Genomic DNA, 15,486 nt, shown 5'->3' with positions numbered 1-15,486 from the left:
GAGCTATGTTGGAAATATGTGTGAGTGTCTGGATCTGGGATGCAGACTGGATAAATGCTGTTAAAGAGCCTGCTGAGACTCAGGCCGAGATTTTCCATGCCCACCAGCGTCGGGTGTGCTCTGTGGCGTGAGCAGACAATTTGGCAAAGCTGCCGCCAATTGGTCAGGTGGAGTGGGGTGGAGGTGGGTGGAGTTTTGGGCAGCCATGCAACGCTCTAATCTCTGGCCATCCAAGTGGTGGCCAGCACTCTCTGGGATGCGTTAAGGGGCCGACACACTTAACCAGGACAGGTTCTTAGTACACCCATGCTAACCACGTGACTCTCTCTTTCATCCTGCAGGAGCAGTACTTCAGGATAATGGAGCCTGGTGAACTAGCTGTGTGCCTGATGGCTTACAGACGGTGAAGATTACAGAGGAGAGAGCAACTGAGGCTCCTGGCTGAGCAGAGGCAGGAGCAGCAACCTCAGGAAGAAGGGGTGGCTGGGGCTCCGCACATGCTGCCCAAGAGCCATAGTGAGCCATTGCTGGTTGGCACCCAGCAACACCCAGGGTCTACAGACGCTGCCTTTCATTCCTGCAGGTGACCGAGAACCAGTGTTGCCGAAGACTGTACATGTCCAAGGTTGGTCACATCTGCCAGTACTGCAGGATTTGGAACCCCGGGGAAATGGAGGGCATCCACTGCCAGTGTCCGTGAAAGTGACAGCGGCGCTCAACTTCTACACCAGTGGTTCCTTTCAGATCTTCACGGGTGACCTCTGTAGGATTGCACAAGCCTCCACCCACAAATGCATCCATGAGGTCACAGATATGCCATCTCTGTGAGGGCATACACTTAGTGCATTTTACCCTGGACCAGGACAGCCAGGATGCAAGAGCAATCGGATTCGCCCAAATCTCGGGTTTCCCACAAATACATGGTGTGATCAACTGCACTCATGTGGCGCTCAGGTCTCCATCGCCGCACTCAGTGGACTCCATCAACCACATTGAATGTGCACCTGTTGTGTGACCACCAGAAATGCATCCTGCAGGAGTGCGCATGGTGTGCAGGGAGTGTGAACAACTCCTACATCCTCAGTTGGTCACATATCCCTGAAGTCTTCCAGGGTCCACAGAAACTGCTGGAATGGATCCTCGGGGACAAGGGCTACCCACAGAGGCCGTGGCTGATGATACCCATGTGGCAGCCTCAGACTGCAGCAGAGCGACAGTATAATGAGGCTCATGTTGCAATTCACAACTTGGTGGAGCAAACCATCGGGATGCTGAAGATGAGGTTTGGTTCCCTGGATTGATCTGGTGGAGCTGTGCACTATAGTCGACAGAGGGTGTCATGCATTATCATCACCTGCTGTGCCCTTTACAACCTGGCACTGCAACAGGGAGACGAGCTGGCTAAGGAGGAGATAGAGGTGCTGGAGGTCTCCTCCAATGAGGAGGATGCCAACAGGGATGAGGATGAGGAAATCCTCGAAGGCGATAATGACGGGAATGAGGCCCTCGCACTGGCCAGACAAGGCAAGTGCGAGGGAGGCTCTCATAGCTGCTAGATTTGTTAAGGGTGATGATGACGTGCAGTGATGAGGCACCATAGATCCTCACATTGCAGTTGTGAACGTTTGACTCCAGCCTGGTTTATGGCAGCGCACATACCCTCTGTGAGAATACTCCTGTCATGGAGATGCGGTGGAGGATCTAATAGTCGCTCGATTACAAGATTATGACATATAGTGAGGACACTCCATAGATCTTCACATAGCCACTGAGAATGTCTGACTCCTGTCTGCCCGAAAGCAGCTCGCTTGTGCTCTGTGATCAGAGTCATATCATAGAGATGCAGCCATGAAGCTTTAAAAGCACCTGATCCTTTGTTTGCCTTCAGCACCTGAGCCCTTCAAGAGCTCAGAATCAGTGGTCACAGATGCTGAAGAGATGGGGGCCAGCCCCAGCTTAAAGGTGCTGAAAGCACATTGAGAGAATGAGACAACTCTGTGGTGCCTGCCCGCTAAATTCTGGCAGCAATGACCAGCATCACTGAGGTGCAGGCATCAGTAATGTATCCAGGGAGTGTGAGGCCGGACCATCACTTTGGTCTGAAGGCTGAACAGAGCACAGGACTAAGACACCTGCCTTTATCTTGTGCAGAAAGGTTTCAAATCTGAGTGACATGAGAACAAGGAGCCATAGGCAGGGAGACATTCTTGGGAGTTTATTGACAATAGTGAACAGTATCTGCAAGTGATTAACACCTATGCCCAGGCTGTGCAACTAATTCTTAACTTTCTTAACTCTGATGCTACGTCTTGGTGTTCCCCGGACATCCACAGTGGAGGTGGAGGCAGCCTGCTGACTGCGGTGCCCTGTCCGTGATGACTTTGGCAGACGTTTTCTGGAGGGCCGAGTTTTGGAGGACCCATTCTGCTTTTAAGGTCCTGCTGTGTGGCATTGGTATCCTCCTCGGCCTGTGGAGCCGGAGCTGCTAAGATCACAGGAAGAGGGGTTTTGATGTGCCGGATATTCCAGGAGTCACCTGGATGGATGGCCCCAGGGTATGTACCTGCTGATCTTTCTCCCTATGAGTGCCAAGGGCCCCAGGCTGACTTCTTGCAGAGAAGGGATAGCTGGAGTAATGATCGAGCTGCCGGGTGCCCTTCTCCCATACACACTGTTGGAGGAAAACTATGGCAGCAGCGACGGAGTTCAGCATGCACAGCAGTGCAGGACCAATGTCCTGGACCAAGGTCTCCATGATGGCTGCCATCCTACCAGTGTTGACCTCAATGCATTGGTATGCTGGTGCTACCGCCTCAGACTGAAGGCGGATAGACTCCTCCATCGTGTCTTGCAATCTGAGGAGTGCAGCGGACATCCCTCCCTGATGTTCCTGAACTTGCCTTTGTAGCTCCAGAAACTGAGACATGACCAAGTCCAGAGGCTCACCAACTGAGTTGCATTCAGCAAATTCCTGGCCTCCAGCAATGCTCCAAGTACTGGACACCAGGGAAATCCCTGCCTCCGTCTGTTGTGGATCAGACAGTGTGATGTGCTCACCAGATTGTGACCCCGATGCTATTCTAAAGCTAGGTCCCACCGAGGTGTGTGTCTCTGTGCTGGTGGAGGTGTGGGTGAGCACTTTGACATGACCCAAGGACGGTGCCTCCAGATTTCTCTTCAGAGGTTTCTTCGGGGCTTGATTGGAGGCTCTGGGTCATGGACTCTGTCGGCTGTTTCCCAGATCTGCCTGCGGAACCAAGGAGAGATAATTAGTGCATGGCAGTGGCCTGTGAAAGAGGACACATCACTCACAGCATGGTTGTCTGATACATGTTGCACTGCTGGATCCTCGTTTGGTAGAGCAGCAACAACTTCACTATCAGTACAGGACTGGTCCAGAGACTTGCTATCCAGCTGAATGGCTCTGTTTTCAAAGTCCTTGAGGACCTTGATTTCGGGCATTCCTCCACCGGTCTGAGACCTCTCCCTCTTGTTGTGAGCCAGCTTGACCTGCATGAATAGAGATGAAGAAAATGTAAGCAGGATGCCCGCCAGACCAGATGATAAGTATGCCTGGCATGTGTGGGTGGTGAGTGGTCCCATGGATGGGATGAGGACAATGAAGGTGAGTGTGAGACAGTGAATGGTGATGTCCCTTGAACTGGCAGTGAGTGAAGGCCCTGTAGATGTGTGATGGCCTTGCGAGTGTGTGAGTTAAGAGTGATGAGAAGAGTGAATTATCCTGGAAGAATGGAAAAGATCATTCTCCCTCTTGTGGCACTGGGTGGCTGTCCTCTTTTCAAGGGCATCGGCGCTGACCACCCCTGTCACCACCTCCCAAGCCTGATTGGTCATGCCACTGCCCATCCTGCAGCCACGGTGGGAATAGAGGACATCCTGGTGGGACTGCACAGCAGCCAAAAGGCATTCCAGTGACATGTCGCTAAACCTGGGGGCTCCAGTCATTTTGCCTCTTGTGGTCATCTTCCCTGCAGCAGATGTGGGCTGGAAGCACTGAGATGTGTGCGCACGGCTGGACTTTGAATATGGCGCCCGGTGTGATGAAGCAACAAGGTGATGGCAGGGAGGTAAATGAGAGCCCGCTCGTCATGGGAATGTTGTGTTTCCCGGGAATGCATAAATTACTTGACGTGTTTGGGACAATACAGCGTGAAAACCCATCATCACAGCCAGCGGGTAAACCATCGTTTTACCCACCCGCTACTTAGTGCAAATCTGGGCCGTTTCCGCCCTCAAAGCTGAATTTTAGCTTTTGGGCCTGCTTGTAGTGGGGAGGCTGGCGGCAAGTCAGGAACCCAAAGATTCGAGGAGTGGGTTTTTCCCTAGCCCTTTAACAGGGCCACAGCATTAGCATTGCGCTTCTGGATTTCCTGCCTAATCGGGGATGTGTGATCCAAATGCACCCATTGAAGCCTCAGTATATAAGGGATCCTGGCGAAGGACAGAATGGAAGAATTCTACACTGCCAATTGAGAGGCAACAATTGGAGTTTCAAAGAGGGAAGGTTAAGCACAGGTTCTCTGATGCATCCCTAGAGATCATTTAAGGTCTTTAAGGCTCTAAGGTCATGCAGAAAGTTACTCCTCCCAGCAGACAGGAGGAGGAAGCCTGCCTCTAAAACTATGCAGGCGTAGCAGGGAGTAGCTAAGAAGACAAGTAGCACAAGTATTATCCTTCACTCCTGGATACAGTGCCTCAAGAGATTCAGTAATCTCATTGGGGGTGGGGGGGTTGCATTCAGGTGCCAAGCCCTTTCATAGCACAACAATCCTCAGATAAGCACTCCATGCACATGCACACATTCCTCTCTCTTCAGACAACTCCTCACGTGCCCATCTGAACAGCTACCACTGGCACTCAGGCCGGAGTTTTCCGGCCCTGTCGCGGGTGGGACCCGCCGTGGGAGAGGCGGCGCCTCAGCCGGAAGCCCATTGACTTGCGGCGGGTCCAGAACATCCTGGTGGTGGGCGGGTGTGGAAAATTCTGCCCTCAGTCTCATCTTCTTGCCAGTTCACACCAATCTCTCCCAATCACCCTTGGCAAACTTTGACATTCCATCTCTCAATATGTTCTATATCTGACACTCACAGCTCTCTTCTTTCTTTCCTTGCAGGAATAGAGAGTCCAGCACACAGGGAGGCAGAGAACTGAGGGTGGCCCTCCATTAATAGCCACCCTGACCACTGCAGAGGATGAGGCACAGGATATAAGCCACCTTGGAACACATGGCCATTGATAGTTCTGAGTTAGGGATCTCCCAGATACATGGTGACAGAATTAAATCGCACACAGCCACATGGCACATGATATTCATTCATGGTAGACACTGTGCCCTCCCCCATGACGGTTTGGTGGTGGGAAAAGCATTTAGTCGGATGGGGGACTGGAGGCCATGCAGCCTTTCTGCCTGCACTCCAATTAAGGCAATGGCAGGAAGTCTCATGGTCAGCCTTTTCGCCCCACTGTGGGCAATTATTGTCCACTGAAAGGCCTCATCCTGCCACCACTGGCGCCATGCAGAAAGCCTGTAAAACAAACCCTGTCAGTGTTGCTTGCAGGCTTTCAAGGGTGGGGGGGGGGTCCCGCATGCAAGTGCCTGATCGAGGGACCCGGCATCGGGAAGGAGACACCACTGAGAGCCAACTCCCTGCCCTTGCTGCTGAGCCCTCTCCACCTCCCCTGTGACCCCTCCTGCCATCCTCACCTGTAGCCTGGGTCCCTCAGTGACCCTGGGCCTCAGGTTGCGAGCATTAACTGCAGCAGCCATCACCTCACTGGTGGTGCTGCTGAGGAATGAAGAGCTGCTGGCTTCTGATTGGCCCGGCAGCTCTCATCATATGGGACTTCCAAACCCTGGGGTCCTAAGTCACAGGGAAGACCTGTTGCTGTCTTGTTAAGTCTAGTTAAGTGCCTGACACTTACTACGGTGGGCCTTCCCGAAAAGAGGCGATGAGGGGCTCTTGCTAGCTCTCCAGCCAGCAGATGAGACCCTGTAACCTACATTAAATACCTCACTCAGTCTGCCACTTTACACTGCTTGGAGGAAGGCCTCACTTTGGCCACTGAATTGCATCAAAGTGCTCCGCAGTTCTTTGTTAGTAGGAAAGATGGAGAAATGACACATGGAAGTGGTGACTCTCCTTAAAGCATTCCTAATATACCCCCTGCATTACCCTTTCCTGACTTCCGCCAGTCTTGGACTCCCTGTAGCTGTGGGAATCCAGCCACCACAACAAATCCAAGGGCCCTCACATGCTGACTGGCCTCATCAGTAGGGAAGTGGATGTAGGTAGTTAGCCTTGGCACCCGCCACCTGGGAGTTGCACTGGTGGACAGCAGATTGGGAGATTCAGCAGATGTCACTGTTAGATCCCTTGAAGGAGCTGGAGATGAAGAAATTCAGAGCTGTGGTGAGACGGTCATGATAATGCATGCCCATAGGATCCATTTGGAAGAAGGTCTTGTTGCAGGAGGCTGAATTCTGGGCATGCTGGCATCTTTTGCTTCTTTAACCTCCCTGCCCATTCTGGCAGATTAAAATGCAGCCTTCAGTGTCTCAGTTGACTCTTGGAGAATATGGATATGGTACATCAGCATAGTATCTAGCATACATTGAGTTGCATCACTGTAGGACAAAATATAAATTGGGAAATAATGGAGTCATGTAAGTACGGTGCTAAAATTGTCATGGGTGATCTCAATGTACATATTGATTGGACAACTCAGATTGGCAGGGGTAACATGGAAGACGAATTTGTAGAGTGCATCAGGAATTATTTCTTAGCGCAATAGGTTGCAGAATTTACCCGGGAACAGGCTATTTTGGATCTAGTAACATGTAATGAGGTGGGATTAATAAGAGATTTCGCAGTTAAGGATCCTCTAGGGGGTAGCAATCACAACATGGTAGAATTTCAAATTCAGTTTGAGGGCGAGCAGCTCAGGTCTCAAACCAAGGTCCTTACTTAAATAAGGGCAATTACAGAGGTATGAAGAAAGAGTTGTCTAAAGCTGGGGAAATAGACTAAGGGGAAGGTCAGTGGATGAGCAGTGGCAGACATTTAAGCAGATATTTCATAACACTCAGCAAAAATTTATTCCAGTTAAAAAGGTTAACAAAGTTGGTCAAGGAGAGTATCCAATCAAAAACTAAAGCATACAAAGCAGCCAAAACTAGTGGCAGGCCAGAGGATTGGGAATTCTTTAGCGATCAGCAGTGGATGACTAAAAAGCTAATAAAGAGGGAGAAAATTTATTATGAAAGTAAATTGGCAAGAAATATATAAACAAACAGCAAGAGCTTCTACAGTTATATAAAAAGAAAGAGAGTGGCTAAAGTAACCCTCGGACCCTCGGAGGATGCGACTGGATAATTGATAACAGGGAACAAGATAATGGCAGATAATTTAAACCAACATTTTGCATTGATCTTCGTGGTGGAGGACACTATAAACATTCCAAAGATATCAGGTAAGCAAGGAGCTAATGGGAGGAAAGATCTTGTAAAAATCTTTATCACGTGGGACAAAGTATTTGACAAACTAATAGGACTAAAGGCAGACAAGTCACCAGGACCTGATGGCCTGCATCCAAGGGTTTTAGAGGAAGTGGCTGCAGAGATAGTGGAGGTATTGTTCGAAATATTCCAGAACTCACTGGATTCCGGGAGATCCCAGTAGATTGGAAAAAAGCTGAAGTGACGCCCCTGTTCAAGAAGGGAGGGAAACAAAAAGCAGGAAACTATAGGTCAGTCAGCCTAACATCTGTCATTGGGAAAATGCTAGAGTCCTTTATTAAGAAAGAAATAGCAGGACATTCAGAAAAGGTTAATGCATTCAAACAGAGTCAACATGGTTTTGTGAAAGGGAAATCATGTTTGACAAATTTGCTAGAGATCTTTGAGGATATAACAAACAGAGTTGAAAAAAGGGAACTGGTAGGTGTACTGTATTTGAATTTCCAGAAAGCATTCGATAAGGTGCCACATAAAAGGCTATTGCACAAGATAGGAGCTCACAGTATTGGGTTTAATGTATTAGCATGGATTGAGGATTGGTTAACACACAGAAAACAGAGAGTCGGGATTAATCTTTTTCAGTTTGGAGAGACATAACTAGTGGAGTGCCACAAGGTTCAGTCCTAGGGCCTCAATCATTTACTATCTACATTAATGACTTGGAGGAGGGGGCAGAATGTAATGTATACAAATTTGCTGACAATACAAAAATAGGTGGGAGGGCATGTTGTGATGAGGACATAAGCAATCTGCAAGGGGATATAGACAAGTTGAGTGAGTGGGAAAATACTTGGCAGATGGAGTTTAATCTAAGAAAGTGTGAGGTCATGCACTTTGGCAGGAAGAGTCAAAAAGCACTCTACTATTTAAATGAAGACTCCAACAAAGTGCAGCACAGAGGGATCCGGGTGTTTCTGTGCATGAAACACAAGAAGTTAGCATGCAGGTGCAGCAAGTAATTAAGAAAGCAATTGGAATTTTGGCCTGTATTGTTAGGGGGTTGGAGTTAAAAAATAGGGAAGTCTTGTTACAGCTGTACAGGGTGTTGGTGAACACCTGAAGTACTGTGTACAGTTTTGGTCCCCGTATTTAAGAAAGGATAAACTGGCATAGGAGGCAGTTCAAAAGAGATTCACTAGGCTGATTCCTGGGATGAAGGGGCTGACTTATCAAGAACAACTAAACAGGTTAGGCCTTTATTCATTAGAGTTTAGAAGAATAAGGAATGGTCTTATTGAAAAGTACAAGATTCTGAGGGGGCTTGACAGGGTTAATGTTGAGAAGATGTTTCCATTAGTGGGGGAATCTCAAACTGGGGGACATAATTACAGAATAAGGGGACACTCATTTAAAACTGAGATGCAAAGGAATTCCTGCTCTCAGAGAGTAGTGAATGTCTGGAAATCTCTACCACAGAGAGTTGTGGAGGCTGGATCACTGAAAGTATTTAAATAGGAGATAGATAGATTTTGAAATATTGGGGAGTTGAGGGCTATGAGGAGCTGGCACGAAAGAGGAGTTGAGGCCTGGGGCAAATCAGCCATGATTTTATTGAATGGCGGGACAGGCTTGAGGGGCCGAATGGCCCACTCCTGCCCCTATTTCTTATGTTCTTTTGTACATCAGCATCTTCGGGGGATTGAGGGGCAGCAGGGAGGTGGAAGGGGAAATGTGAGGAAAATACGTTTAATTAAGTGGGAAACATTGCCAGATGGCGGGCAATATATCCATACCATCAAAAGCCAGAAAAATCTTACCCTTTCTCAGAAATAGAAAAGCACAGAAAAGAGCTTAGATAACAATTTAACTGCCTCGTGATGGTGATACTGATAACGATAATGTGTGTACAATTACTTTAACAAGAAAACTAGTTATATAACAGGCACAGATAGAATCACTCGCATACCAACAAATGCCTCTATTCTTCCTACAGCTAGTTGCAGTGTATCCTTGTTTCACATTCCTGCTAAAAGTATCTGGGTCTGTGTACTGGTGGTAAATCAGGTACGCAGTCCAATTCAGTAATTACCAAAACAAGTCTCATCTACCATCTACACCGGGATTTGTTTGAGATCATTCAGAATTTTAAACCCACGCCAAGGCTGGAAGATGAAAAAGTCAAGGCTGACAATGCAGTGCAGCGCCCAAGGCAGCATAGCACAGTTGTAGGTGCCGTCTTTCAGATGAGATATTAAGTTGCCCCATCTGCCTGCTCTGGTGAATGTAAAAGATCCCACGGCACTATCTTGAAGAAGAACAGGGAGATAATCTCTGGTGTTGTGGCCAATATCTATTCCTCAATCAACATCACAAAAAACAGATCAGGTCATTATCATATTGTTGTTGATGGCCAAGGGCATATTGGTTGCTCTGTTTCCTATAACATTGAATGCACTTCAGAGTACTTAACTGGCTATGAAGTACTTTGAGATGTCCAATGGTTGTGAAAAGTGCTATATAAATGCACTTTTCTGAAGAATATACTTGTCTTAGATATGCAACAAAGGTTAGCTAGATTGATTCCTTGAATGAGAGGGCTGTCCTATTAAAAGAGATTGAGTAGAATGAGCTTAAATTTGCTGGAGTTTAGAACAATGGAAGGTGATCTCATTGAAATATATAAAATTATTAAATGGCTTGACAGGACAGATGCTGAGAAACTGTTTGCTTTGGCCATGGAGTCTAGAACAAGTGTCATAGTCTTGGGGTAAGTGGTCGGCTATTTAGAATTGAGATGGGAAGCCATTTTTTCACTCATAAAGTTCTGAATCTTCAGAATCCTCTACCCTAGAGGGCTGTTGATGGTCAGTTGATGATTACATTCAAGACCTAGATTGCTAGTTTGTTGGATACTAAGGGAATTAACGGACTTGGGGGTATGGCAGCAAAGTAGATTTGCAGCAGATTTCTATGTCGGCAGGATTTTACTGTCCCAGCGAAGGCAATGGACTTTTGAATGGCTCACTGAATTTTTTGGCACCACCCTGCCAAAATGGGATTGTAAAATTCTGCCCTTGATGTAGAAGTTTAACGACGATCTGAAGGATTGGCAGAGTAAGCTCAAGTGTCAAAATGGTCTATTCCTGTTCCTGTTTTTTATGTTCTTAATTCCAATTTTTAAAGAGTCTTTCACTTTGCATCAGTGTGTAGGCAAAATGAACCAGATATCACGGGCAGAGTTTTTACCTCAGCAGGCAGGCTTGGACTTGACCCACTCGAGCATAAAATGACGTGCTTCGACGTCGGGCAAGCATCCCAATGTCAACACACAGTCACCCGATACTTCGGTCGGTGGGCGCCCACCAGAGTCGGCAGTGCGCCTGCCAACAATTAAAAGATGTAGGGGGTAGGGTGTGTGTCAGCTTCACCTCTGACTTCTGAGTGTTCCGAATCGCTCCCACTCCTTGGGTTCTAGACCTTGGACTTATTTGGGGATTGTGACAAAGTACAGCAGACAACTGGTTTTGGTGCAAGAAAAAAAACTGGGTTTATTGAAGTCAGAAATGAACTTATAACATTAGGATTACACAAAGATTATACAGACCTACAAAGTACACTTAGATAAGAATGGGGAACACGGCATAATGAGGGAAAATCACGCTATTAATCCCCTTACCCTTGTCCCACCCCCAAAACCTAACTAAATTGAACTAGAAGAGGTCAGGGATCATGTTCACCAACCAAAGTTTCTTGACAGTTCGAAATCCAGCCAGGTAATCCAGATGCAGTTTTGGGGTACGCTCTTTGTGTCCTCTGGGGCCTGCCGTCCCCAAGTGGTCCTGGTCTGTGGAATCTGTGAAGGTTCTTTAGTTGGGTGGAAGGCGCAGTTGTGGGTGGTCAATCTTCATGGAGGACCACAGTTGCGGCCTTGTTGTCGTTGGTCAAGCCTGCCACCCCGTGCCGCTCGTCGTGATGTTGCCTGCGGGCCTGTAAACCTTCAGATCCCCTCCCTCCATTGGCTCAGCTACCTCTCCCTGCTTAAACTCTGCTTCAACTGCCCCAAAAACTGCTCACTCTCCTCCCCTTCGGAAATGATGGCCCAGTTATACTGTTTTTCGAATTTCTCATCTGATTCCAAATCAAGGTTAGTTCTTTCTCTGATTTTGGTGGGCTTCTTCAAGTGATTGTTCTCTTGCTGTTTTTAATGGGCATGCATGATGTTTATCGTTGTCTTCCTGTCCCCGTCACTAGTCTTGAACTGCAAGCCAATGTATATGTGGAGTATTGAAAGGTTTGTATAACTGCATTGATTGCTGCTTTCCTGCCTTAGTAGTTAGTAGCGATTATTTATGCAAGATTTTTATGGGCTTTGGTTTCATGTAAGATGAAGTCTTTCTCTGGGTTGATTGTTTTAAAGGGAAGAATGCGTATTTTGTCTCTTCTCGTTGTCTGGTTTCAGGCAACAATCCACACTGCACTCAACAAGCCTGCACTCAACATGTCCAGTCCCAGGCCTTCATGGGCCTAACCTCCTTTCTGCAGGGTTCTACACTTAACTCAGCAGTTGGGTTCTCTGCCATAAAAGTCCAAAAGTCATAACCTTGTTGATGATATGAAAAATGTGGGAATTTTGAGAACCCTTCAAAGACATATTAAAGCCATTAACAAAGTCATTGAAACAAATTTTTCACTGCCCATCCAACCTTACGGTTGACAGGCAGGCAAAAAGGCCAAGCGACCTTTGCATTTTTTAGGAAACCTCATCCACAGGTGGGATGAGGTTTCCAACATCAAATAAAAATAACATAATTTTTTAAAAATCTCATTTATAACATGTTCCCTCCTACTCACATGACAGGTTCACATGAGTGGACATGTTTAAAGACATTTTAAAAATCTTTATTTCTAATTTTTGAAATTGTTCATCTCCGTGAGGCAGCTCTGTGCCTCAGGGAGATTTTCAAGATTGCAATCGCACGCATGCTTGAAGTTCCTGTTCACTCCGCTCTCACCCACCCCCTCCCACACCTCCACACAGACAGTGCCGAGCGCTGCCACTCACGTTTCATGCTGGGCGGGCCTTAATTGGCCTACCAGCATGAAATCATGGTCCGGCCCCATTCACAGGTGTCGGTCGGCTTCCTGACCAGCCCCACCCACCCCCACCGAGCCCGCCCGACAAGGGCAAAATTCCACCCCATGTTATGGTGGGGTTTCATATATGGTACCTAAATTAACTTGCTCTGAACTGACCTATGTAACCTTATTTGCACTTTTGATGAGCTTTGAAATGTTTTCCTCACTAATGGTGCTATATAAATGCAAGTTGTTGTTAAAACATATTTAATAAAACAGGTCTAACAAGACTAAGGTACAACACTGGACAAAGTGCATCTTCATTCAACTGCAAGAGGTAAATAAGACTGAGATGGCATTGAAGGATACCTCTAAGGTGACTTTATTTGATCACATCAACTATATAGTAAAAGTACCATTGTAAGGGTCAGTATTGGTAAGTACATTAATTTGACAGCATAAGCTTCAGTATAAGTTATTTATAAGTATCATTGTATCTCAGCATTAGCAGGGCTCACTTAACACAAGTATAATGGAATAATACAAAATCAAAATACCGCAGATGCTAGAAATCTGAAATAAAACCAGAGAATGCTGGAAATACTTAGAAAGTCAGACAGCATCTGTGAAGAAGGAAACAGAGTTAATGATTCAGTCAGAATTGGAAAAGTTTACAGATCTAACAGGTTTTAAGCAAGTACAGAGGCAGGGAAAGGGGAATGATGGTACAAGGCAAGAACAAATGGTAATGGGACAAGAGAAGAAACAAATGATGGGTCGAGATGAGACGTAAATGAGTAACAGAGGAGCCGGGGTTTTCCGGCCCGGTCACGGGTGTGACCTGCCGTGGGAGAGCAGTGCCCCAGCCAGAAGCTCATTGACTTCCAGCGGGACCGGAAGATCGCAGCGGTGGGCGGGTGTGGAAAATCCCACCCAGAGTCTTTAGCAACAGCTGCCATCTGAAAAATTTGGGTAGAGGTCATGTTCTGAAATTATTCAACTCCATGCTGAGTTTGGAATGTTTTAAAGTATCGAATCGAAAGCTGAGTGCTGTTCTTCAGACTTACACTGAACTTCACTGGAACAGTATAGGAGGCTGAGTACAGAGAGGTCAGAGTGGGCATGGAGTGGAGAATTAAATAACAGGTGACTGTAAACTTTGGTCATGCTAGCGGAGTGACAGTATTATGAGCAGTGAATACAAGTACTAAGTAAGCTTAAAGATTTACAAGCAAAACCATATATTAACTGGAAGGAGTGTTTAGGACCCTGGGCATGAGAAGTGAGAAGGCAAAGGGGAAGGTGTTGGTTCTCCTATGCTTGCAAGGGTACATGCAATGGGAAGGGGTGGGGTATTGGGGCGATTGAGGAGTGGACCAGGATATCATGGAAGGAACAGTCCCTTTGGGATGCTGAAAGGGGAGGGGAGGGGATGATATGTTTGGTGATGGAGTGACAACAGAGTAATACTTGATGTGTTAGTTAAGCCCACAATCTATATTGCATTGTAGGTGGAGTAAGTTTCTTTTAAAAAAAAGCTATAGTGAAAGCTCAGGAAAATGGGACTTCTATCACCTGCCTCCTGATTCCTCAACTCTATTCCCATGAAACTGCTAACCATCCAACTTCTCTTCCTGATCCCCATGTTAACTGATATTATTAATTGTTCTCTCTCTCTCTCCAGTTCCTGCCTCACTGTCTTTCAAATCTGCCATCATCATCCTTTCCCTACAAGAAGCAGTCCTTGACTCCATCATACTTCAAACCCTTGACTCCATCATCCTTGCAAACCACTGTCCCATCTCGAACTATCTTCCCTTGGACATGTTGTCACCACCCAAAACTGTGCCCATCTTTCCCAGAGCACCATGTTTGAATTCCTCCTGCCTGGTTTCTACCCTTGTCATAGTACTGAAATGACACTTAGCAAAGTCACAAATCATATCCTACATGACTCTACAAAGGTAAACTAAGCCTCTTTGCCCTTATCAATCTGTCTGCAGCTTATGATACAGTTGACCATGCTATCTTCCTCCAAAACCTCTCTACTGTCAACCCAGCTGGCTAGGAGATACACTCACTTAGTTCCATTCTTATCCTTCTAATCATAGCCAGATTGTCATTGCAGTGACTTCTTTTCCCACTCCCGCACCAGTAACTTTGGATCAAATCTTGGTTCCCTCCTATTTCTCATCTACATTGTGCCCTCAGCGACATAACCTGAAAGAAGGGCATTAATTTGCACATGTTGCAGACAACACCCAGCTCTACCTCACTGCCACCTCTCTTGACTCCTCCACTCTTGCTAACCTATGAGTTCACTTGTCTGTCATCCAGTCCTGGGTGAGCAGAAATTTCCTCCAAATAAATATTGCAAAAGCAGAAACCATGGGATGAGGTTTTAACCCACTCAGAAGACATCCACTGGTACAGAGTTAAAAGTGGACCCAATGTCTTCAGTTCCCATCACAAAATCAAGGTGAAATTCTTTTATCTAGAAAAGAAAAGACTGACAGGCGACTTGATAAAAGTATTTAAAATTATGAAGGAGTTCAAAAGGGCAGATGTAGAGAAGATGCTTCTACTTGTGGAGAAGTCCAAAATTAAGGGCCATAGATATAAGACAGCCACTAAGAAATACAATAAGGAATTCAGAAAGAACCTTTTTAACTCAGAGAATCGTGAGAATGTGGAATGCGCTACCATGATTGAGAAAAAGAGAATAAATGCTTTTAAGAAGAAGCAAGATATGTATGTGAAGAAATAGAAGGACAGGTTGAAATGGTGAGGTGAAGTTAGGTGGCTTGTGTGAAGTGTAAACACCAGAATAAGTCTGCTACACCAAACAGCATACACTTGAATTAAAACCTCAGCAGAAGGGACAATGTGAAATGCAGGAGGGATAAGCTAAAATTGATGCCAGAATATAGGAC

This window comes from Carcharodon carcharias, chromosome 2 (genome assembly GCF_017639515.1).
Source record: "Carcharodon carcharias isolate sCarCar2 chromosome 2, sCarCar2.pri, whole genome shotgun sequence".
Classification (NCBI taxonomy): Eukaryota; Metazoa; Chordata; class Chondrichthyes; order Lamniformes; family Lamnidae; genus Carcharodon; species Carcharodon carcharias.
The sequence above is the reverse complement of the archived record's forward strand: the minus strand, read 5'-3'. Positions refer to the sequence as shown.